This window comes from Rhea pennata, chromosome 5 (assembly GCF_028389875.1).
Source record: "Rhea pennata isolate bPtePen1 chromosome 5, bPtePen1.pri, whole genome shotgun sequence".
NCBI classification, from domain to species: Eukaryota; Metazoa; Chordata; class Aves; order Rheiformes; family Rheidae; genus Rhea; species Rhea pennata.
In genome coordinates, this window is record NC_084667.1 from 19,947,268 (window position 1) to 19,970,195 (window position 22,928).

Sequence of the window (22,928 nt, forward strand, 5' to 3'; positions counted from 1 at the left end):
AAGTGTTTGAAAATAATAAAGGTTGTCAAATTTTATGGTGACACATAGAAGTGTTTGAAAATAATAAAGGTTGTCAAAATATTTTTCATAGACTCCTACACACAGAGCACTTACAAGACCGGCACAGTTTCCTATCCAGCTGGTGCACTAGCTGCTACCAAAAGATCCTCCGATTGCTAAGATGCCATCCCAGCTTCAGCAGGAATTCGCCTTCTCACTCCAGGCCAAAATAATCTGTCCTTTTATTTTTACATAGTCAACTGTTCATTAGCAAACACAACGTCCTACATTCTCAGGAGTTGGTGTATTTGGTTAGCAGAGTGGCTCTCACATAAGGGGCAATCAGTGACCCCAAAAGTCTTAACTACCCCAGAACAATGGCAGGGAAAGGTATTATAGCTGTAAAATACACAATGCCTCTCTGACTAGCCTGGGGAGGACAAAATGAGATGCAATGCCCTTGCTTTACATCTCTTTGCCATGGATGTAGAAAGCAAGGGTATGGGGGATTTCCACTTTTGCTATACATCAACAGCAAGATGGACAAAATAAATTTAAGATGCATTTTCAGTTTGAAAATGCCAGGTTCATTCCAATCAGATAAGACACAGTTCCCATCCTTGGCTTGGGATACAAGCTCTGAAACAGAGTTTGTGAGGTTCTTTATTTCAGACCTTCATTCAATGTCTTAATGATTTTTTTAATTAAATTACAGATGTAAAAAGGGAAATAAACAAAGAAAACTCAAAAACCCCAACAGGGTGAGGCACTCATGCTCTCTGCCATAATAATGTTCGCTAATTAAAACACAAAGCAGCTAGGGCTGCAGGATTAATGGACACGGCTTCCTCTTTTCAAGTCTCGCCTGCTGACAGATCGCCTCATTCCTTTCTCGCTCTTGAACCTTTCAGGGAAAAAAAAAAATCCAGTTTGCTTATCTTACAGTGTGGAGTTGCCGTGGAAACCGCATCCCCCTGTGAGATGCTCTGTCATAACATTTCAGCACTGTATAGGGGGCTTAAAGACACAGCATCCTCTGCTCTGAGGGCTTCTGAGTCAGCCAGAGTCTTTGCAGATGAGCAGCTGTCAAACCTGGTGAAAGTTTGGAGTTGGGGGAACAGACAGAAAGAACAGCAAAAAGATTCAGCTACCTGGTTATTTGCAAAAGTCTGGTTCTTATACTGGTGGTGAACATTGATCAACAAATACTTCGATTTGGTGCAAGATGCATTTTGCTTTTTGGAGAACCTGCCCCTGGACCGCCTGTTGAAAAAAAGAATATTGGCACCAAAACATAACCCCGTCACTCTAACATAGGTTAAGCACAAAGCACCTCTTTAGTCAGGGTTTTATGTCAGTTCAGTCTTTGAGTCCTACTTTCTCAGTCCTTTTGCAAAAATGCAGAGGAAGAAGTAGCAAGCATAATAATTACCCATAATGGGAACAGGCCTCCTATAGCCTGCTCCTTAATTACAGGGATGGCTTCCAGGCTGTAATCACTAGGGGTCCAGATGGAAGTCCTCCAAGCTCTTTGAGGGACAGAATGTGTCAGTTATTAATTAAACATATGAGGCAATTAGCCTCAAAACTTCGTAGTAAATCATTACAGCCGTGTTACTTTCACTTTTTTCCTTTGGTGAGTATAAGTCAAATGCACAGTACATTTCCCAGCTGGAGGGGGGGGGGTTCACAAGGACTGTAGCCAAAAAGCATTCCCTAACAAGACCTTTGTTGCTGGGTGGGAAAGAGTATCTGCAGAAAGCTTGTTTTTAAGAAGTCAACTACTTCACAGTCACATCCCCCATGAGAGACGATGAATTCTGTGTACAACAGCTACTCGATGCTCCAGTCATTCGTTGTGCAAAGCAGCTGAATTCTCTCTACCATCCCAAAGAGCAGCCTGGAGTTGTTCTGGCACACTAGAAGAGACCACTCCTGTGGTTAACACCGCCCATATTCCATCATCAGCTACTGACTTTAACTCACTGCGCGAGACTTTGTCAAGGCTTCTAGCTCGGTAGACGTCAACCCATAGGACCCTGTTGCCGGTTGGTCAGACATATGAGAACAAGATGCTGTGAAAGCATTCTTTGTCTATTGCCAAAATTAAAATTCAGGTCAAAAATCATTGTATCTGTTAAAACCTGGTCAGTGATTTATACCAGTACTTGTATTCACACATCAAAACTCCCCTCAGTCACATCAAGATAACCTGAGGTCACTGTGTTACTATTCCACACTTACTCTATCTGTGCCTCAGTACCACATTTGAAGATTCTATAAAACTCAGTTTATTTCCCTACACTTCTCTCTTGTGTAGCTGATGAAAGATGCACCAACTCATTAATGACAACAGTAAGAACTGCACAGTGACCTTACCTTGGTTTTACACTAATGCCTAAAGCACTTTGACCCCTTCCTCACACATTGTAGCATGCCTGAAGAACACACTTTGAGAAAGCACATAGGAAGAGCCCAGAAGTACACGTGCATTCTGTAATCACCTGCTGTAAGCTCCCACTGGTACTTCTTAAGGAATCAGGTATGTCGGGTCTCCCAGCAGTAAGCGATGATTGCTTGCACAGCTCAGAGAGCACGACAGTCTAAAGGGGGACCGAGCCCACGGAAGGTTATCAAAGCTGGAGAGGAGAAAGTACTTATCCTCTTGCTAAACAAGAGAATAGAATAGAGCAGATAGCATGTCAGGTGGCCATTCAGCTTTAGGACAGTTAAATTTAACAGAGCAACAAATGATTCATGTAAAAAATAGTACTACTTTGTGTGCTAGCAGAATCTTTTCATTTAGAAACATTTTCCCTTTCTGCTCATCTGGTCAAATCTTAAACAACATAAAGTGACCTTCCAAGGCAAGCCATAAGCTTTATGACCAAAAACTGGATACATAGTTTGCCATGTTCACCCCATCCCTGTCCCTGTGATGGTAGGTCAGGTTTGACCCTGTGAATGCCAGGTAAGCAAAAAGAAACAACAGACATTTAAATGTGAAATTTTCACATACGTCTTTGTGAATTCTACCAAATTCAGACTGAAATATTGAGTAGCAAGAACTTTAGAATATATTTCGAATAAATTAAAAGCTTTATTCTCAGAATCAGGTAGATTAAATATATGCAGCCACACACATCATATTTAATGGGACTTTTAACAGAATTTTCCTTTTCTTCATTAGGCTGGAGCAAAATTTTCTGAATAGCCCTTGCCGTTCTCAACATAGACTTGACAACATTTGTTCTGCAGCTCAAAGAAAAAGGCGATGTGCAAGGAAGAAGAGAAAGTTTATCCTCAGTAAGAATATGAATGCACGTTACGTATTTTTAAGGTACTTTCCGGAATAAAACAGGAACTAAGTCACTTGCCATCATCTACTCCCAGGTAGGGTGTGCAAATACGTTCAGCAGACTGTCATTTTTAAGCTAGGCTAGAAAGCTGCTGTAGAGATCAGTCATCCTGTGGCCTTGCCTACAGTAGTCAGTGTTACAGCAGAGGCAGTATTTCTATTTTCCATAAGAGAAAAGAATATACTAAAGACAATTAAAAAAAAAGTTAACATGAGTGCATTTAAACCTTGAGAGTCCTTCACATTCATAAAAGCAGGGAAGTTGTGCAGCATACAGAAGGTTACCCAGGAACGACCTGATGCAAACAGGCATCAAAATCAACATCAAACGAATAATTCCTAATTAAATATGCTGGGGATTTTGTCAGTCTATTACTAGGCTATTGATGATTTTTCTGGTTTCCCAGAGCTCAGGCAGGAATAACAGCATTAAATATTCCATGTGCACTCAGAAAAAAAAAAAGAAATGAGGAAGAACTGTCAGAAGTAACTTCAAATAACTCTTAAGACCCTATAGCGTACTTACAAAAAAGTGGGACTTCGTCTCAGCCAATTAAGAACATACTGTCACTGCCAAACAAGTGCCAGGAACATTGTGGTTAAGAAGATTGTTTTCTGGAGGCAACTGGCAAGAAGCAGTGCCACTTTGTGATGCACAGGCAGACTGCTTTTGTCCTTCAGAGGGTTGTTTTTTCTTTTTTTCTTTCCTTTTTTTTTTTTTTTGGATCACTTCTGGGCCTCTCTGCCTAATTGCACCCACTTTATCTGTGAAGCGAGATTTATAATGGAACATAATTTCAAAGAATTAACTTTGATGCTGGTACAAGGCCCATCCAGAAGTGACAGCGAAAAATTTGTATTAGCTGATGTTCCTGCCAAAGAGTAACACAGAAGCGTATTACACAGGCAATCAAGCTCTCAAATTAGTGACGATTTTCACCCCATGCCACTTTATTGCTTTTCACGATGGGAAGCAGCAGCAAAAAGCCACGAGGCTTTCAAATCCTATTATTGAAAAGGGCGAACAAAGTCCCTGTTCAGGTAAACTTCAAAGGCAATGAGAGCTGAAGACCACAACAAAACTGGAGGAATGATCTATTGACTAGGATCCTTACTGAAAGTTCTCAGGAAACTTTTAGTCCAGACAGAGTGCCTAATCCACAGGGCTGGACAAGCACCAGGCTTCTCCTCTCCTCCCCAAAGGGATCTCTGTGCTGTGTCCGAGGCAAGGCTGAACCATCCTGGGAGCCTCGGCCACATTCGTTTGGCACTACGGTCTCTGGGGAGGCACGCAGCCACAGGACGAGCAGGACTCCCTAACCTGCAAGACAGGGATAGTCCTGTTCCCGTCGGCAACGTGCAAGCCCTTGCTGCAACTCGGGACTGCCTGTGGGCACTGTCGCAGGCCTAACCCAAGGTTTTAGATTTGTGTTTTATTGCATGGAGGTCCCCAGAGCCACCACGCTTTCATTTGCAAAGGGAGATAAGTAGGAGGACAAGCCTGAGCCTGGACTTCCTCTGCCTCAAGTCTCTTGACTTAGAGCAGAAGTGTACAAGATTTTACATATGTAAACATGCACATGCTCACAGTAAAACTGTGGTGCTTAAAATACTGGCATCACTGTGCTTCGCTCCAAGTGATGCTAGTGCCTGATCTAAACCACTGGAAGCAACAGAAGACAAATAAAGCCGGGGCAAAAAACAAACAAACAAACAACAAAAAAACCCCACAACAACAAAAAGAAACCAGGCCCTTTTCCTTCAACACAAGAAAGATTTTCCTTTCAACACAAGAAAGCTTCTTCGCAATCTCTCATCTGAGAAACGCTCGAAGGTGCAATCCAGCATTAAAAACACACTGTGATGTGCTTAACAGAAAACAAGCCTAGAAACAAGCCCTCTACTCCAGAAAGCCTGTGACACATCATAGTCACTCTAACTAGAAAGTTCACGGTGATTTGGCGTCACTTCAGAGAGACCCTGCCTCACCAGATCTTGAGCAGTTCCCTGTCTACTGCCCTCTCACGTACTGCTGATGCCTCCCTGCAGCTCGTTAGGTTCTTTCCTTTCTTACGTCTTGTAGGTTGGCACCTGAATCCTGCAGGCCACTTTCAGCTACAGAGTTGTTTCTCTTTAGAGGAAAATCTTCCTTCCATGTGCCTATGAGTTAAAACTAGAATACACCTTTTTTTTTTTTTTTTTCTGCTTTTTACCACTGTGCTTCCACACGGCTTAAGTGTTGGCCTCAACTATAAACCTCTCTACATAGTGTCTTTTAAAACTATTACTCAGCAACACTGCATACCTCTGTTCCCAGTGTACATGGCCATTCTTACTGCTGAATGGAACTAGTTTACGGAAAATACTCAATTATCCCAACACTCCCAACTGCTACTGAAAGAAGGCACTGCAGTCAGAGGAGGTGAGTGAGACTTACTCTCAGATCAACTCTGATACAGAAATGCCTCAGTCATATCATGTACTCCTGTGAGTAGAGAGACCAGGCTGACAGTCTGGGCTTGCCAACTCTGTGTCATCCTTTCTGTTTCACTTGCTAATTGAGTCAAGAAAAGCTTTTTATGGTAGCTAGCAGAAGCAATAACAGTAACTTGAGATATACTCATGCTACACTCACTTTGTTAGTTTGGATTAATCGTTTACTTCATAAATTTTCAAAGTGGGCCCTTCCACCAGGGAACACTACAAGATCTTGCTGTCACCCCTATCTTCTGTAGCGTGAGCTCCTTTCCCATGGAGATCCCCCTGCTAAGCCCTCTATCTACCTAGAGGAATGCACAGAAGGGAGATTAGACCAAGACAGCTATCTTTAAGGACCCCAAAAGACCTACTCAGTAGTTTTGCTAGGGAATAACTGTGACTCAGCCCATTCTGCAAACTGGTCAGTCCGAAGTACAGCATACAGGGAATGGTAAAGATTTTTAGGGTATGACTTTGAATGGGTGTTGTATGCTAACATATGTGTGCAACCTCACTATCAATGCTGCAATACGGGGAGTGATGCATCCAGTCAGGGTGGGCTCTTGCAAAAGCAGCAAAGTAAATTACAAGATTGTCTTTAGTGCCATTACAGAAAAACAACAGCTGGAGACCAGATTTCGATACACAAAATGCTCACAGAGAACAAGTGAGCACCATACTCTAATTGACATAACGATGAACATTTAACATACATATAGCTGGGGTGTCTGATAGCGTAAGAGTCCATTAAAGGACCAAAGGCTGCCAAAAATATCCTTCAAGAGAAAAATGAAACAAAACACAACAGCAACAAACTACATGAAGCCACACACAACAGAGGAAAAAAAAAAAAAGCTACCCACTACTGTGCACAAGAGGCCGCAAATCATACGGAGGAGCCCTCAGGACCCTAGGTTCTACTGCTGGACACATCTGTGGAACATGCAGCAGTACCAGATCAAACATACCACAACTAACTGAACAGTATGCTTGTATGACATGGTAGTGCTATGTGGAGATACAAGCTGAGGTCCCAGCAGCAACATGAATGCTGCATCCTACCTATTAAAGGCTTTGTTTACTCAATCATATTGATGTAGCTGCACTGCTTCCAGTTCCAGAAGCTGCTTGCTAAATGCCGTCTCTGGCTTCTCCTCATGTGGTATAGACAGAGGTAAAACTCACTTTTATACCTCTATATATTTCTTATTGTAACTTTCTCCTCTCTGTACTTCCATTTCTCTCATTGTAAAACGAAGAGCAACATCAGTTAGGTCATCCAGCAAATGTAAAGTGGTTACAGTTATTGTTTTCTTCTAAAAGGGGCACTACAGTCACCAAGGTAGCATCATAGTTAGTGATTTCAAGTCTAATGGAGCAGGAAGCCACAGACTGTGCAACAGAAGTTTTGCAGAATACTCACACTAAGTATGCCAAGTGCACATTAGGCTAGAAGCAGCTATGGCCATACTAATTTCAAGGTCCTCAAGATGACTTTCACATGTGCCTGACGGAACCTGATGCAACGACCCCTTCATTCAACACCTCCTGATCTTGACTGAAGCAGACTGCTTCAGCATTTCTCACGTACTAGGCATGCAAGTTCAGAAACTATGAGAGCTTCCTTCAGGGGAATGCTCATGACCTTCCAGCTTGCTTTAAGCATCATACTCAAAAGCCTCAGAGCTTCAGAAAGCTATCCAGGAGCACAGGGTTGACTGAGCCAGACCACCTCCGGAACCGCAATACCACTAAGAGCAGGATTGTGTTTTTCCTTTCGTACTGACCAGGCTGTTGGAGCTGACAGAGGGGAGCCCAGACTAGGAATCAGGAGCTGCCACTCATATTGCTGGCTCTGGCACAGTCTTCCTTATCTAGTCACATGCAACTCTGTGCCTCGGCAACTCCCACAGCAGCCCATTGTGCTTCTGTGTCTCAGTTCCCTCATCTGTATAACAGGAGGACACACAGCATTTCTGTACCTCACTGAAGGGCTGTACTACCTACGGTTTGCAGGCCAGTAGAAAGAGAGAAAATAGTACGCTGCTTTGAGAGAGACATCAAGACACAAGCTCTAGTCCTAACTTGAAAGATATAAGAAAGTTAGTATCTTTGAGCTTTCTTTATCCCTCATCAGCAAAATCCACCCACACCTGTAATTTGCTTAAAAGCAAAAAGCACCAACTATTCAGGATTAGCTGCTGCTGCCTTAGATGTGGACTATCTAAGAGTATTTAATCTCTGCAGACATGAACTTGCTCTATGGTTTGGGAAAGTACCAGTTCCACAGTAGCACAGCACTGCCTTTTGAAAGCCTTACTGAGGCCTGTACTACCTGAACTTGCCCACCTGAACTTAGATTTTAGACCAGAAAAAAATATATATACTACTGTGAAATGCATAAGACATGTCTGAGCAAGTTATTACCAGAAGATTTGCCTGCAAACATCTAACAAAAATGAAGTTTACTTTAAATACACACTGAGGATTTTCTTTCTTCTGAGGGCAATCAACATCTGGGTTCCTCTGCCCCAGGAGGTACTGGCACAATCCACTCTGATTAGACTCAGAAGGGGGAGCAAACAGACAGTTACTCTGATAACAATCTTATCTGAGGATAGAAACGAGATTAGCTGCCTATCCACAGTGATTCTCCCTCAGATATGCAGTTATAAAAGGACTGACTAACACAGGATAGAGAAAGAATTTCTTCACAGAGTATGTTTGTTGGCAAGTAAAGTAAGGTGAAATTCTTCTCCTAATGGTCCCTTGCAACAAGCAAGAATTATCTGTTAGGATGAAGTGGCCATAAACAACACTGGCTCCTGACTAGACGTCTCCCTGAAAATTCAGTGGGGAAATTTGTTTTTCCTGGTTTTCTACTTTTATATAGAATCTTAGAAGTTGCAAGGAGCAAGTAAGATTGGCTAGTGCCTTCCCTGCCAGTGGAGAACAACCCCCTCCAGCTATGATTTCTACAGTTGATTTTATTTTTGTAGTCTTCTCTCAAAATTCCCAAATGATGGAGCACACATTAGCTTTCTCTGCATCTAATGAACATTACTGCTATGAAGTTCCCCCAAATCAGTTTTGATTTTTTCTGTAACTTTTTCCCATTCTTCTTAATTACTCCCTTTACAACACCCAAACTAATTCCTCTCCCCAGGTGTTTACAGCCTTCATATCTCTGGCATGATCTCAAGTAACAGACAGGGCACATCAAGGGATGTTAGCCAAACAGCCCTGAGATAAGGATCCCAGGTAAATCTGTACTTAAATCCCCGAAAGGATAATTACTATAGTAGTAGGATAGAAGTCAAACTGCTCAAGAGTTTGCTTATACTATACCTATACTAACAGGTTTATACTTCAGGCTTATAAATATTCTTGCAATAAACACAATAGACCAGCCTTCCAGAAATGCCAACTTTATTGCTGTTAATTCTGGATGTTTTAGGCTCTGCAATGACTGGGAGCGGGGAGAAGAGGGCACTTCAGCAACCCAGCTACAGAGCTGCTACTGGAAACCAGCCTTTCATAAACCCCCTTACGCTGCCTGTTTGCAGAAGGGGAACAAAGACATACAGAACACACACAAAACTCCACCAAAAATGACACACCCAAAAAGAACAAAGATTTCAACAGATTGAATAAATCATACTGATGGCAGTTTAAAAACTGAAAAAGGAAAAGCTGCTAGTAAAGAGGCAGTGTTAAACTTCCTTCATGCAGTAATATGACAGCACTTTTCTTCAATATCTGCAGTTTTCTTTACACATCTATTTAGACTAAGAAGAATATCCTTATAAAGATATCTAAGTAAGCATGCACAACAAGACGACCAACTGCCATACTTCTGCTGTGCTCATCTCAACTCATAGCATTTGTTTAGTTATAATCCTTCATATAGGAAGTTTATTTATGCAGACAGGGGATTTCTGGAATTCTGCAGGATTAGTTGATCTGCAGCACATGAATTTTAACATCATGAATTACGCTGCCTGGATATTCAGTGCCTAGAGTAAATATTTGTGCCGAGGAAGGTTAAACAGATTAGCCCAGAGTGCTCTGCTTATTTACTCAGAAGCTTTAATATTGTTCTTCATTATTTAAGAAGCCGAGCTTAAAAGAAAAACCACATACAACAACAAACCAGACATACTTACCCAGCCTGAAGTGAGACAGCAGCAAGACTTCTGTCATCTTCAGCCTGGGTACACATGTGAAAGCCCCACCCTGAACCACAGATCTCGCACTCCTGGACCTTACTGTAGGAAAGGTGCAGAAAAAAAACAGCTTCCACACACGCTTGCTGCTCCGAGTTCCAGCTGCACCAGGAAATGGGATAAACAAGATCTCCCTCTACTCACCCCCTCCTCCCCAGGTTCTGTTCAAAAGCAGTAATTGGTGTGAAAACCATTTGCAGTTCAGTTATATTTGAGATGTAAAGAGGCAGTTGCCCACAAGCCTGTTTGAGACTAGATTGTATCCACCAGTAACACAGTGGAGGGGATTTCCAAAAGCTCTCAGCAGTGCCACAGCTCTGTTTCCATCAAAATCAACAATAAATTCCCACCCACTATAGGCAGAGCACTGTGAATCTGGTTCCAACTCCTGATCCCACACGGTATATCCTCCCAGCTCGCGGTGCTGCTTTCCTACAGCATGCCAAGTGCCTAATCCAAAGCCCTGTCACTGCCAATAAGCTTTGGATCAGGCTCTAAAGGAACAGCAGTTAAGCATAACAGATAGGAGGCTCAACTGTTCGAGTTCACGTTGGATACATGCAGATTAAGAGTAAAAGCAAAATGATAAGCAGTTTAATAAGAAGAGACTGCTTGCGTACCAGCAGTTACAAAATTAGCACAAGCTAAGAATTCACGAAAGAACAGGAAGGCACTGAGAGTTTATGTTTCATTCGTTCAGTTTCAACTTCTGAATCAATCTTATTTAAAATCATAGACATTACAAAGTTTGCTATTAATGTACCAGCAAAATAAGACTTGTATCTCCACTGAATGCCTCTGCAGGAAACTATTCCCACTCTCTGGTTTTCCACCCTCTGCTACTGTGTGCTATCCATCCTCACTGAGTTTTGTGTCTTGTTTACTGCACTCTCAAGGATACTCATGGGGGGGGGGGGGGGGGCAAAAAAGCAAGCCCAACTCTGAAAACCACATTTTTTCCTAAAAAGTCTCCGGGGATTCTTGAGAAAAATAAAGAGCAAATTCTCCAGATCCTTATCTCATGCTATTTTTGACAGGCTTTTGTTTTGTTTCTTTGCTCATTGTCTTTTGGATTAAAGGACCTTTACAGACAGTGCACACATGCAAGCAGATCATTCACCCCACCAGATTTCTGACCCTCAGCACTAGGCAGGGGCAATCTCCCCATGGCAGACCGACACGATTCAATTGTGGAGGTGTCCAGGGAAATCACAGCTCAGACAGAACTGCAGAACCAAGCACAGCAAAGGTTTTACAGAAGACAGTTTGCAAAAAGTAGTTTTGGAATTCACTTCAGATTGATGCGTTATGTTTCTATCCACAAGCACTGCCAGCACAAGTCCCCCTTGGGACAGGCTTTAGCCCTAAACAGCACCCAAATGGCGCAGACTTACACGTCAACATCCTTCGTTTCAACAGCCAGTCTGGAGTCACGTTGTGGCCTCTCACACTGCTATGGTTGGAAATACTGTTATACTTCAGCAGACACAGCTTATGCTTACCCTGAAACTGTCGGTGATGACTAAATTAACTTTAAAAAGATAAAAAGGACAGTCTGCTTCCCCTGTTTGACCTTCCTACGTCTGCTGCCAGTCCAAAGCCTTCCTCCTCTTCTCTCCCAAGCTCAGCTCCTCCTCAGTTAGGCTGCCCTATTAACCTTCTCCGTATCCCACCCATCCAAATTTGCACATTATTAAGCATCCAAAGCCTTCTGTTCAAGGTCCTTAAACAAAATCATAGCTGCTGCATTTCCTAGCAAGAGATGCCTTATACCCTGTAATTATTTAGGGCAGCTTTAATAGGCTCATTTCTCCCAAACACAAAAACAGACAAATTCAAGGACATGTCCTTTCCTGAATTCCACAGAGCAAGATAAAGTAAGCACAAGGCTCACAGGCTTATCTCAAAGAAGGTTTTCCCCCATTTTCCCACCCAGTGAAAAACTAGTCATTTACCACTGAGGTATGGAATAGGTTAAAGTTTCTTCTGTCTTGTCTCAGCTCCCTTTGCAGATTAGGGGAAAACAATGAAGTCTCCGCACTTTGTGATATTGCTAATGCTTCCTGTGGGGATAGCAGCGCCTGCTGCAAAGAGGATTATGATTACGGTTTAAGAGGAGTGTGCACTATACTGCCGCAAGAGGCACAGACTTATCAGGAAAGAAACCAAGCTGCCCCCAAACTATGCACGCGGGACTCCTGCCTGCCTTCAGTTCTGGCTGATGGCTCTGCTTCAGATCACATACCTGCTTATCAGGAGCGATAAAGCAGCAGTTGAGCTTGTTGGAGGTGTATATGGGAAAATAAATGGGTAATGCTGTGCAAGCAACTTGCATACATTCACTATCAGAACACACAGCAATGTTTATGGATCATCCCACCACATTTATCTGTATCAAAAGATGGAGCTGGTCAGGGTACATCAGAACAGAGGGATGCACAGTCCTGGTCACAGCTGGGAAATCTTGAAGGAAAAAACATTGGTGGAGTTGTGTTAGCTGTGATGACTGGCTGGCCTAATGCATGCAGAATTGCCAATGCTTTTTTAAAAAAAACAACAAAAACAAACAAAAAAAAACGCACATCATGTTAGGTCTGCTTTGAGCAGAGGCAGCTCTAAAGTGCAGCTTCAAGCAGCAGGTGAAGTGTATCCATCAGACCTTTCAGTCTTACTGCTGAACAGAGCGCTGACTCAACTGGGACAAGAGTAAGAAATTGCCTCTGAGTGTTCATAAGACATCCTGCCCATCACTGGGCTCTCAAAGGTACTATCAGCAAGATAGCAGCTTACTCACATCCATACATTTCCACTAGCAATTACAAAACAGACGTAGCACAATTACTTTTCTGTAATACCAAAAGCTTCAGCCAAACCAGCCATCAAGGACTGACTTCAAGGAGTGCTTGGTTTAAGTGGCAGGATGCACCCACCAGCTAATGCCTATGTCAGCTTGACACTTCTTCCCCTAATGGTTTCATGGTTCAGGACAAGGGAACTCCAGGTCTGATGCTGGCTGAAGTCTCACATACGGGGTAGAAACATCCTGCTGATGTGACACAGAGGATTTTTCTATTATTACTTTTATTTATTTTATGGCATCACCATCATTATTTTTCTCCAAGCTATTCATTAAGCTGATGCAAACTGAAGTTTACAAACATTCCCCTTACCCCCAATTCTGGTCAAAGGGGTTTAGTAGCTCCTTAGCTGCTTGTTATTGGCTAGAACAGAACAACAGCATTAAGGCATGCTCCCCTGGATTTTTGTAAGCGTAGAAATCACTGAGCTTCACTCATCCCAGGCCCTTCCCCGAGTGGCACTGTCTCATTACTCAGTGTTGTTCCAAGCAGCCTTTACCACCTCCTGCCACACACCAGGAAAGCCACAGACCAGACCAGTCCCTCCAACCAGTCACAGTGCTGAACAGAGCAACGTTATTAAAATGCCCACGAGGCTCTTCAATGAGATGTCGCATGCCTTAAACCAAGCTGTCTGGCTCCTGCAGAGGGCTAAGATCTCGTAGAGCCAGTGAAACTAGATGCTCTTAATTAGCCAAAACAAACCTTCTTGTGCTGGTACAGTTCACACAGCTCTCTACTAGCCTTCTCTGCTGGGTGCCAGACTCCACTGGTTTCCCACTCTGTCCACTTTTCCCTACTATTAATCTCTGTGGAAGAAAAGACAAAAGAGAGATCAAGCTGAAAGACAAACGATCATGCTGGTTAAGGTCTCTAAAAACATTACACAAAATAAAACAGGAACTTTCCCATTAGCTTTCAACAAACTAGTACTTTAGGGGACATGCAGAGATCTGAATTTCAAATCACTGAATGCTTTTGACACTTTCCCATCCTGAGGAACAAAGGGGACAGAGTTGTTAGCAGTAATAAATGAAATAAAGCACCGTATTTCAAATCCTTATCAAGCCATCACATGGGCTCTGAGCCTTGGGGAAGGCAAAACTCATCTGTTTTTCTACTTCATATCTTGAGAGCAAGTTGGTGTAGCAAACTTAAGCTATGCAAAGAAACTTCACACCTCAGAGGAAATCTCCTGCTTTGCGATAATGAGGGCCTCGCAGACAGTCACTGTAAATGCTTTGACGAATATCTGTTGTAAGAGGATTACTGAGATTATTTGGTAACAGGTTCTGCATAAGGTGGCTAAGAGGAAAAGCAATCTTAAAGAGGAGCAATGCAAAAAAAAAAAACAGCAGCAGAAAAACAATCAAAAGAAGTTCATAAAGATGGGGGTTCAATGAGTAGGCTTAAGAACAAATAAATTGATAAAGTGGATTTATGTTTGGAAAAAGGTGCCTCATCACCACCTCTGCAGACAAGTCTTCTGCATATTGACAGCATGGGTACTGACTTGCATCAGCAAAGCCAGGACAAGATTTCCACGCATTATATCTAGTCAATACGCCTCTGCTCCTTCCAGCCTCAATAGCTCAGATAGAGTCCCTGACTGACAGGGGCATTCATCATCATCCTATAGAGACCTTTGATGTCCTCTGCAAAGCAGACCCATTCACAGGCTGGGCTGTTGATTTTAAACAAAAGAAAAGCACAGAGAGCAAGCACATCGTTTTGCCAGGCTACCATTAGCAGTGATGCAGATGGAAGAATGTTTGGCAAAGGGCAGCTCTCAAAGTTCAGCAGGACCAGTAAAAACCACTATCTAAGATGACGGTGGAAGCATGGGATCACTAGCAAATGTGCAAGTAAACTTTACACCTCCTTCCTGTTCGCAAAGGCAGGGCTAAGCCTGTCAAAACTCTACCTTACTCAACACCTAATTGTATGTATAAATTATTTAGATGGTTAAATGTCTGACTTTCAGTCCAAACCAGGTCCACCAAAAAAAAAAAAAAAAAAAAAAAAAAAGAGGGGGGAAATCCACACAGTTTGCAGCCAAATTAATCAGGAAACGTAAAAACAATTCACCTTAAAACATGGCATTTTCGAAACGTAGGCCTTACTGTTAAAGGCAGATTCATTTTATGACCTGCATGAAGACTCACCATCTCATTTCTCCTGGGTCATATTTAGTACACCAACACTCAAATCAGACTGGACTGAACTGATCACATCACACTGAAGTGCTCCACACTTCTGTAGCAGCTTGAGTTTCCTTACCTGAAGGACATTGAACACACTGAACACTTGAAACTCAGGAGTATTTGTTGCTTTGCACTGACATCTCTCTCTCACTATCTGCATAGATTTTTGTTTATCAGTTTCCAGAATGAAATTTATACATTTGTAAAACCAATCAGAAGCTCTAAGCTCTTACAAAAGGAAATGAAAATTATTACCATCAAACACCCATCAGACCTAGAGGCCTAAGTGAATGTCATACATTAAAGAAATTATAATGCTGCATTTGAGATAGGGATAGGAAGAGCATATACTGTTTTGAAGGGCTCTTCGTTAAAGCACTCTCAGTATCAAAATTCAATTTCTTTCAGGTTTTTACAAACAACGGCCTTGAGCTGAACGCTGCCAGTCGGCCTGCAGCCTTTGAGAAAATTAGGTTATTACCAGCCAGCTATGAGAAATTTAAATCCAGTATTAATCCTGAATCCCATTTAACCAGATCTTCATTGTGCAGGGAAAGCTGGTTGTGCATGAATTTGTCTGCATGTGCATTCTGCCATGTGCAGTGATCTGTGTCACAAACAGTGGACACTAACAACTCACATATGCCATGAGATATGTATCCTGACCAAGTTTCCTGACAGCCCCAGTAAAGGAGAAAAAATGGAAGTAGGGAAAATAGGCCAAGCTGAAATGATTTGTAGGAGATGACTGGAATAGGACAAGTTCCAGTTTAGAAGATCTTAGCAGCCAACATCTGGAGATTTCAGCTCTAGCCTAGAAGCAAGCAGTATGCATTGGCCAAATAACGCAGACATACAAGCATCTGTGACTCTAGCGCCATAAGGCTGCAGTGATCCCGCCAGTCAGTGTCAAATCATCAATACCAAACAGCTCAGGTCCTAACCATCAGGACTGCAGGAAGCACTGACCATCACTACTGTTATTTTCAGACTGCCAAAATGACCTTTGAAGAGCAAAGGAGTCAACTTTCCCTCTGAATGAGCCCTTGTTTCCTCACTCCTCCTACCAACTCCAAGTCCTAGGGTTGTCTCAGACTAGCGCTGCCCAGAGGAGGAAAGGCACCTACTGCAACTGCAGGCTTTCTACAGACACTTTCAGCAGCAGTCTGCTCTTCCTACTGTAACACAGGAGAGCCAAAGTGCCATCCTATGCCCTTTCCAACAGCACCTTACACCAATTCCCTTTCATAAACTGCTGCTTGGTCTGCAAATGGGAAAAATTTGACCCAGTTAAAAAATAAGTTCACATAGATATTTGGAGGGTAAGGGAGGAACCCAACAACAAAGTAATGGTTCCTTTGTTTAAAGCACAAGAATTCACCGCAGCTGAAAGGAACCTTCAGAAAAACACATTCCCAGTAGATCAAAGATGCTCTTGGCACCAGTACATGTTACAGGCAACAGGCCCTCCCTACCGGCAGTGGAGTCAACCTCCCACAGAGTGGGCAAACATTTTGTACACAGGTAGAGTATTTGCTTCAAACAGCTATTTCCATCAACCTCAAGCTTAGCAAACACCCCCAAACAAAATACTATGAGATTTTGGGACAATATTCACTAATTACAGGCAGTTAGCTCTTCCTTTTCCTTCCAATCAGTTATTACCTATCAGCTCAGTCACCAGGACACTTAGCTGGAAGCCCAGACAAAGTTGTGGTACACTGAAATAAGTCGACTGCACATCAGCCGACCTGCGGTTGCTCTCCATGTGCATGCTCTTCTCCCCTGCAGATGTGAGGCAATTTGATTTTAGCAATGAAAGAGTTCAGCTAAATTGCATTACCTTGCATTTGCCACAGGCTAAGACCACACACGTGGACAACAACCACAGCTCATCCAACAGCCGGTAATTTGACCGAATGCCTTGCTTCTACTAGTCCAAATCCCCCTTCTGCTCAACTCCAAGCCAAGATTTGAATGAAGGGCTTCTCCTTTCCCAGCGATACCCTATCCATCACACTGGTGTGTATCCTGCAGGCAAGATATCTTTATTCTTAAAGCCGGGAAATACGAAGCTTCTTAGTGGAAAGGAAAAAATATATATATAAATCAGGCTTCAACTACTGCTATAACAAACACTGAAATCTCTCAGAGCAGAATAGCTCTAATATACCACACTCCTAGGGCACAGACCTACCCAGTCTGAGCAAATGGAGAAGTTTTCCCAACTCCTCATCCTAGGTTGAATCTCCTGCCACCCTTTCCACCTCAAAAGCAAACTAGTACATGCAAACACAAGGCCTATAGTTGCCTGATGGTATAGCTAACTTGTAGGATTTGGGACGTGGTTACTGACAAACTGCAGTTCAGCACCCTTTCTTCCACCATCCATTCAAAAGAAAGGAGAACTGGGACTTAAATTATACAGGCAATTTCTTTTTTGGGGGGTGAGGGAGATGGAGGAGGAAGCCAGATGCTTTACCATTCTGTTCTGCTCAAGAACTACTCTTCCCAAGGCTATCCTAAATACACATGCACCTGTACTGCTTTCTATCACCGTGACCCATTCACTTCCAAGAAACACCCTTCACAGACCACGTCTGCATTTCTCCCGCTTCAACCAGTCCAGGAACTTCTGCCTTTCATGCTCACCCAAGAGGCCAACTCTAAAGGCAAGCGTCTTCAGAAACGGTAGAGGACTTTGTTTTATATTGGCATTTAGCAAATCGGCAGAGATTAACTGTGAGGTTAATCACAGAAGCAAGGCTGATACGTCATGTATGTATGTTCCTCTGTAAATCCTACTTTCTTCACTGCCAACAGCTTTTTTTCCCTTTCTCTTTACACATACACACACAGCCAAGTGGAAACTGGAAGGTACTTGCAGTAATCCAGCAGTAGAAAAGCAAGAATTTGCACAGTTTAAGATTTTGTCTAAAGACAGCTAAGGACACAATAAAAAACATCTAATACATGCACGCAATCTTGCATTTTTAACATAAAATGTTTGATTGATGTCGAAAAAGGTTAGTCTTAGAAAGATTTTTCCAACATCGTAAACATTACTGAGGGAATTGTTTATTGTTAAAAGTTATTCTTTGCAATATCTAAAACCATCCCACTGAGGGGAAAAAAAAAGAAATCAGAGAAGAGTCCACCAAGCATGGCCTCAAAGCATATGTGAGATTGACAAGCACAACATAACTATGCTGGAAAAAATACAAAGCATTAGAAAATTATTTCCTCTTCCAAAATGCATGTATGCACGCAAGAGTGTGCCTCACGCCAACATACAGAGATATATAAACAGGCACACAAGCACACAAAATAATCAATTTGCTCAGAGCCACACAGGAAATCATTGTCAAGAGACAAACTAGACGTCATGAGCATCCTGTTCTTAGTTTGCTATAGAGCAGCCACATCTTTATATCATTTAGAACAACACGAGCCAAAGCAGTTTTCCCTGAAGCTGATTTCCCCAGTGTCTTATACAATCTAGTTTAGGACGCCCCAAGCAAAGCAATACCTCATCACATTTGTGCTGAAGGAAAAGGAAATGCCTATTCCACAGTCTCTCACTGCTCTCCAGTCCATTTGTCTTTGCCTTGCTTCATCTTACATCCTCCCTTGTAGCAACCTCAAGACAGATCCCTGCAGTAAACTTTCCTTGCGCCTTGCAGTAATCCTGCCTGCCCTTGCTCCTGCCCCCAGGTAACATGAGGCAGCAATCATAGTCTTCTGGATAACAGCAACAAGATGGAAAAAACACTGCTTTTAAGATCTGAAATAAACTGAGACGGCTAATATTTAACAGTGAGTTTGCCATAAAGAACAACAACAACAACAACCAAAAAAAACCCACAAAACCTCAAGAAACCCTCACTGAAAGTTCACTGAGCTCTAAAAGGAAAAGATAAATCCAAATTTCAGTGATTCAGACCCTCCTGGAGGCTGAGACTGTTATGATTAGAGATAACTGCAGATAGACCCATTGCTCTAAGATACTTAAAAATATTTAAGACAATCTTATGGGTTTAATAATACTCAGTTATTTATATTTCCAGTTATCCAAGTATTTACCTAGCTCCAAAACACAACATTAACAGAATCTCTGTAGAGCTGAATGAGATATTCCTGATAGGTCAGAAACTCAGCCAAAAACCGAAATAAATGGAACAGAAGCTCCTAAAAGACACAGATAAAATCCCAAGACGGAGATGTCAAACTTGCCTCCTGTACAGACTCACCTCACCCAGCTGCTTTTGGTAGAAACAGCAGTGCAGCTACAGTAGCACAAAATCAGTGCAAATACAGTATCTACTCAGCATCTCAGACAAGTCTTGCTACTCAGGTCACAGCTGTCAGGTAGCAAACATACACAACTCTCCAAGCTGTAAATCTCGATCCTGAAGCTTCCCTCACTTCAAATTGTGAAATAAGAAAAACAGCCTAGAACACCAGGGTCCCTTCGGTGCATCCCTGACCGGACTAGTTGTTCTGCCCGCAGCAGAGCTCCCCTTGCCTGGGAGCCACGCACACCTCCGGCACACCAGACACATCCGCAACACCATAGGGAGAGGATGCAAGTTCCCAAAAGCAGGTGGGAAAGCACAGTCTGTTGGCATTACCAATCCACCAAGCCTCCAGCTTGTTCCCCAAATCACGCTGGGAAGGGGCTGCAAAAGCTGTCCCAGCTACAGCAACCTGGTCTCAGCTTCTCCTTTGCTTGGGAGCTCCTGTCCTGGGCCCCGGGCCACACTCTGCTGCAGGTTGCAGGGAGTACCTGACCTACAGCACACCTGTGGATAGGCTCAGCTGAGTTAGTATACAGAATTGGTCCATCCAAATGATGAATGCATTATTCTTCCTTATCACTGGGAGAAGTTACATGGCTAACACAGATGACAAGTTCCTTAAAGTGCCATTTCTGACTGGACTATCCCTTTGCAGAGGAATAAAGTTACCTTCCCCCCTCCTTTAGAAACTACTCCACATGCTGAAAGGGTTAAAAGACATCTTCTGAAGGTAAGACAGCAGAACCGTTGGCATTTTGATAGCTTTCGACAAGTCTTTTAAAATTCATTGCTCTGAGATAATCCTTCAAGTATAGCATTTCCTCCTCAGCTTGAGGCAACCAACAAGTTTTCTGCCCCTTAATACCTTGACAAAAAGCTCTAAGGAGTTACCAGGCTGGAAGTCTCAAATATGCTCAAGGAAAAGCAGAGTCCTCAAGTTCAAGAGGAGTGATGAACAGTATCTTGGGTTTAATTAAGTAACAACTACAGGAGCATCATCTTAAATATTGCAAATCCCTCAGAGATTCTGGCTTCTGTACATCACAGCTCACAACATGCTCACATTGCTTTCCTTTCAAAGTGCTGAGCACACACAGCCCCCACTAATTTCAATTGCCACAGAGGGTACTCAGAGCATCTCTGAAGAATGAACAAATTAAAAACCTTGACCTTGATTCAATATGAGCTGGAGACTCATATCAAGTCCTCAATACTGAGCTCCACATTAGGATCAAGGCTGAATTTAACACTATTAGAATTTCAAGAAAAAAAAGCTGTGTTTCTGAACCGCACTATTGGTATTCACACTCAGCAGCTCCATGCCTGTGCCTGGGAAGATCTGCAACATGTGCCTTTTTAACAACGCCAATGCACGTAACTTTCTCAAGGGAGCACCCAGGATTGCCTCAAGCTGAAGAAAGCAGAAGGATCCCATCTTGCATCATGGCTTTGATTAGGATTTCTGCAGTGAAAATGGATAAATGCATCAGGACCACATGCATCTCTCCGCTCCTCAGATATCACTAAATGGTAGGACTCAAGAAGTTGCTAACTCATCAAGTGAAAACATTTGGGGTAAACTGCCTGAAAATACCAGTTTGTTCAAAGGAAAAAAGCTTACTACAAACCTGGGCACATTTCTAAGAAAGTTTAACAAGGAAACACTTCTTAGGTCCAAGATGGGAATGTGCAGACTAAAGAAAGCAAGAGTGGCAGTAAGTACACTGCAGTGGGATATGAAAAAACGAGGTTCAAATCTCAGGGCCGTGGCCTGCAGTCTCCCATATCCTACTATATCCTGAACTATGAAATATTGGCTACTTTGGCTGAGGTAGGAATCTCCTTCATTCTCCAAAACTTTAATAGTCCTTTGCTTCTTTATGAGAGAAAAAAAATCCCAAAGATTTATTTACAGAGAAATAGGTGTTTTAACTAACTCTAGTGACTACACAGTTAACACTGAGCCTAAAGACTGGAAGGTCTTAACAACATGTTACTGAGTTAAATGGGACATTCGGCTTTAAGAGAAAAGCTGAAGCAAGCTTCCCCCAACAGAGAAACCTTCCTATAAGATAGGAGATATTTTCTCCCCACGTTTTAAATCTGAAATATCTTTTCTAGGAGGAAAATTTGGACAGGTGTTGCTAAGGCAGAAAGAGTGACTCTGGCTCCTTCTTAAAAATAAGATTTCTTATTCTCTTGTCTGTCCCAGATTTTCTGAGGCACCCCTGGCCAGAGAAAGATTTGACTTTCATCAGTAAAATGAGGATTGACAGACAGGATTCTCTGCCTGAAAAAAATGCTACAAGGATACATTTATAACTGCGAGATAGATGTTCAGGCAACGCAGACTATACAGAAACTCTCAATAAATAAGTGGCAGATAGTCACTGTAACACCAAATGGAGAGGCTACATCTGCCAGAAAATTTCTGAGCAACAGACTCATTCTGGTGGGCTAGTACATGGATAGTTCAGATGCCTGCCCAATCTGTCCACTCAGGCATGCTATACCATTTCATTATCTACCAGTCAATCTCTGATTTAGGTGCAGGAGTTTATACACAGTAACAAATGCTACTAACAAAGTGAAATATCTTTAGAATACATTTAGAGTTATTGGAGGGGCGAGAAAATTACTTTATCATCAATTTAAAATGACTGCATCCGTTTCACCTCCTCCTTGCTAGGCAATAGTGTCCGGACAGATCCTTGCTTTACAAGGCAAACTCGTCACAAAATAAAAGGCCAGAGATGGCAGGACAGCGGAAGAGGGAGGAAGTGTCAAGTCTTGTCCACACAAAGGCAATTAGGAAGCAGCAAGATGGTTACAGTAAATGAATACTCTTTCATTCAATAACATTTAATATTTTAATATCGATTTTTGGTGCCACTCCATACTGTTGCACTTCATGAAGAACAGCTATTAAAGATCACAGATGATATTTGCAACTTCATGTTAAAAGATATAGTCTACAGGTGTGATCTTGTGGGATACTAAGGGAAACAGATCCACTACACTGTTTCTCTTGGGCCACTTCTGCTTCACATGACCGGTCAGACTGCAATAATGAAACCCATAGGAGTACAGCTCCTGCCACAGGAAGGATCTTGCAGGTCCATCTTAGCAAATAGCTGGGGCATGCAGTGCTCATGTGGGTTCTGCCAAAACCTCTGCAATGCTGTCCTGATAGTCTGTCCATATTTCAGCTAGACAAGTTTGCAACTTAGGTCTATTCCTCTGAGAGGCACATCTATTTTCTCTACTTACTGGAACTACTTTGTTGTTAGCCTGAGTGTTTTCAGACCTCCATCCCCAACTAAGGATTGACATTTTTTCTTCTTCTTAAATCAATAGCTTGCTCTTTTCAATAATTTAATATATTTAAATAAACATGCAGAATAGCCAACATGCAAAGGATGGAAAGCCTGGTCATTCATTGATTAGAAGATGCAAATCGCCTTTCGTGGGAAAACACTCTAGTCCTCAACAAATCTTATGGCATC

The 22,928-nt window shown here is 42.4% G+C and overlaps 1 protein-coding gene across 3 annotated transcripts in view; it reads right to left on the bottom strand.

Moving 5' to 3' along the window:
• Positions 1 to 22,928, bottom strand: part of TSPAN18 (tetraspanin 18) — a 122,907-nt gene that overhangs the window by 87,375 nt on the left and 12,604 nt on the right. The window contains exon 1 of one of the 3 annotated variants that reach the window (XM_062577931.1): positions 13,626 to 13,641. The exons of the other annotated variants lie outside the window; for them this stretch is intronic. The gene's annotated coding sequence lies outside the window, so the exon portion shown is untranslated. Of the gene's footprint in view, positions 1 to 13,625; positions 13,642 to 22,928 lie in introns of those variants that run through there. 3 annotated transcript variants of the gene reach the window in all.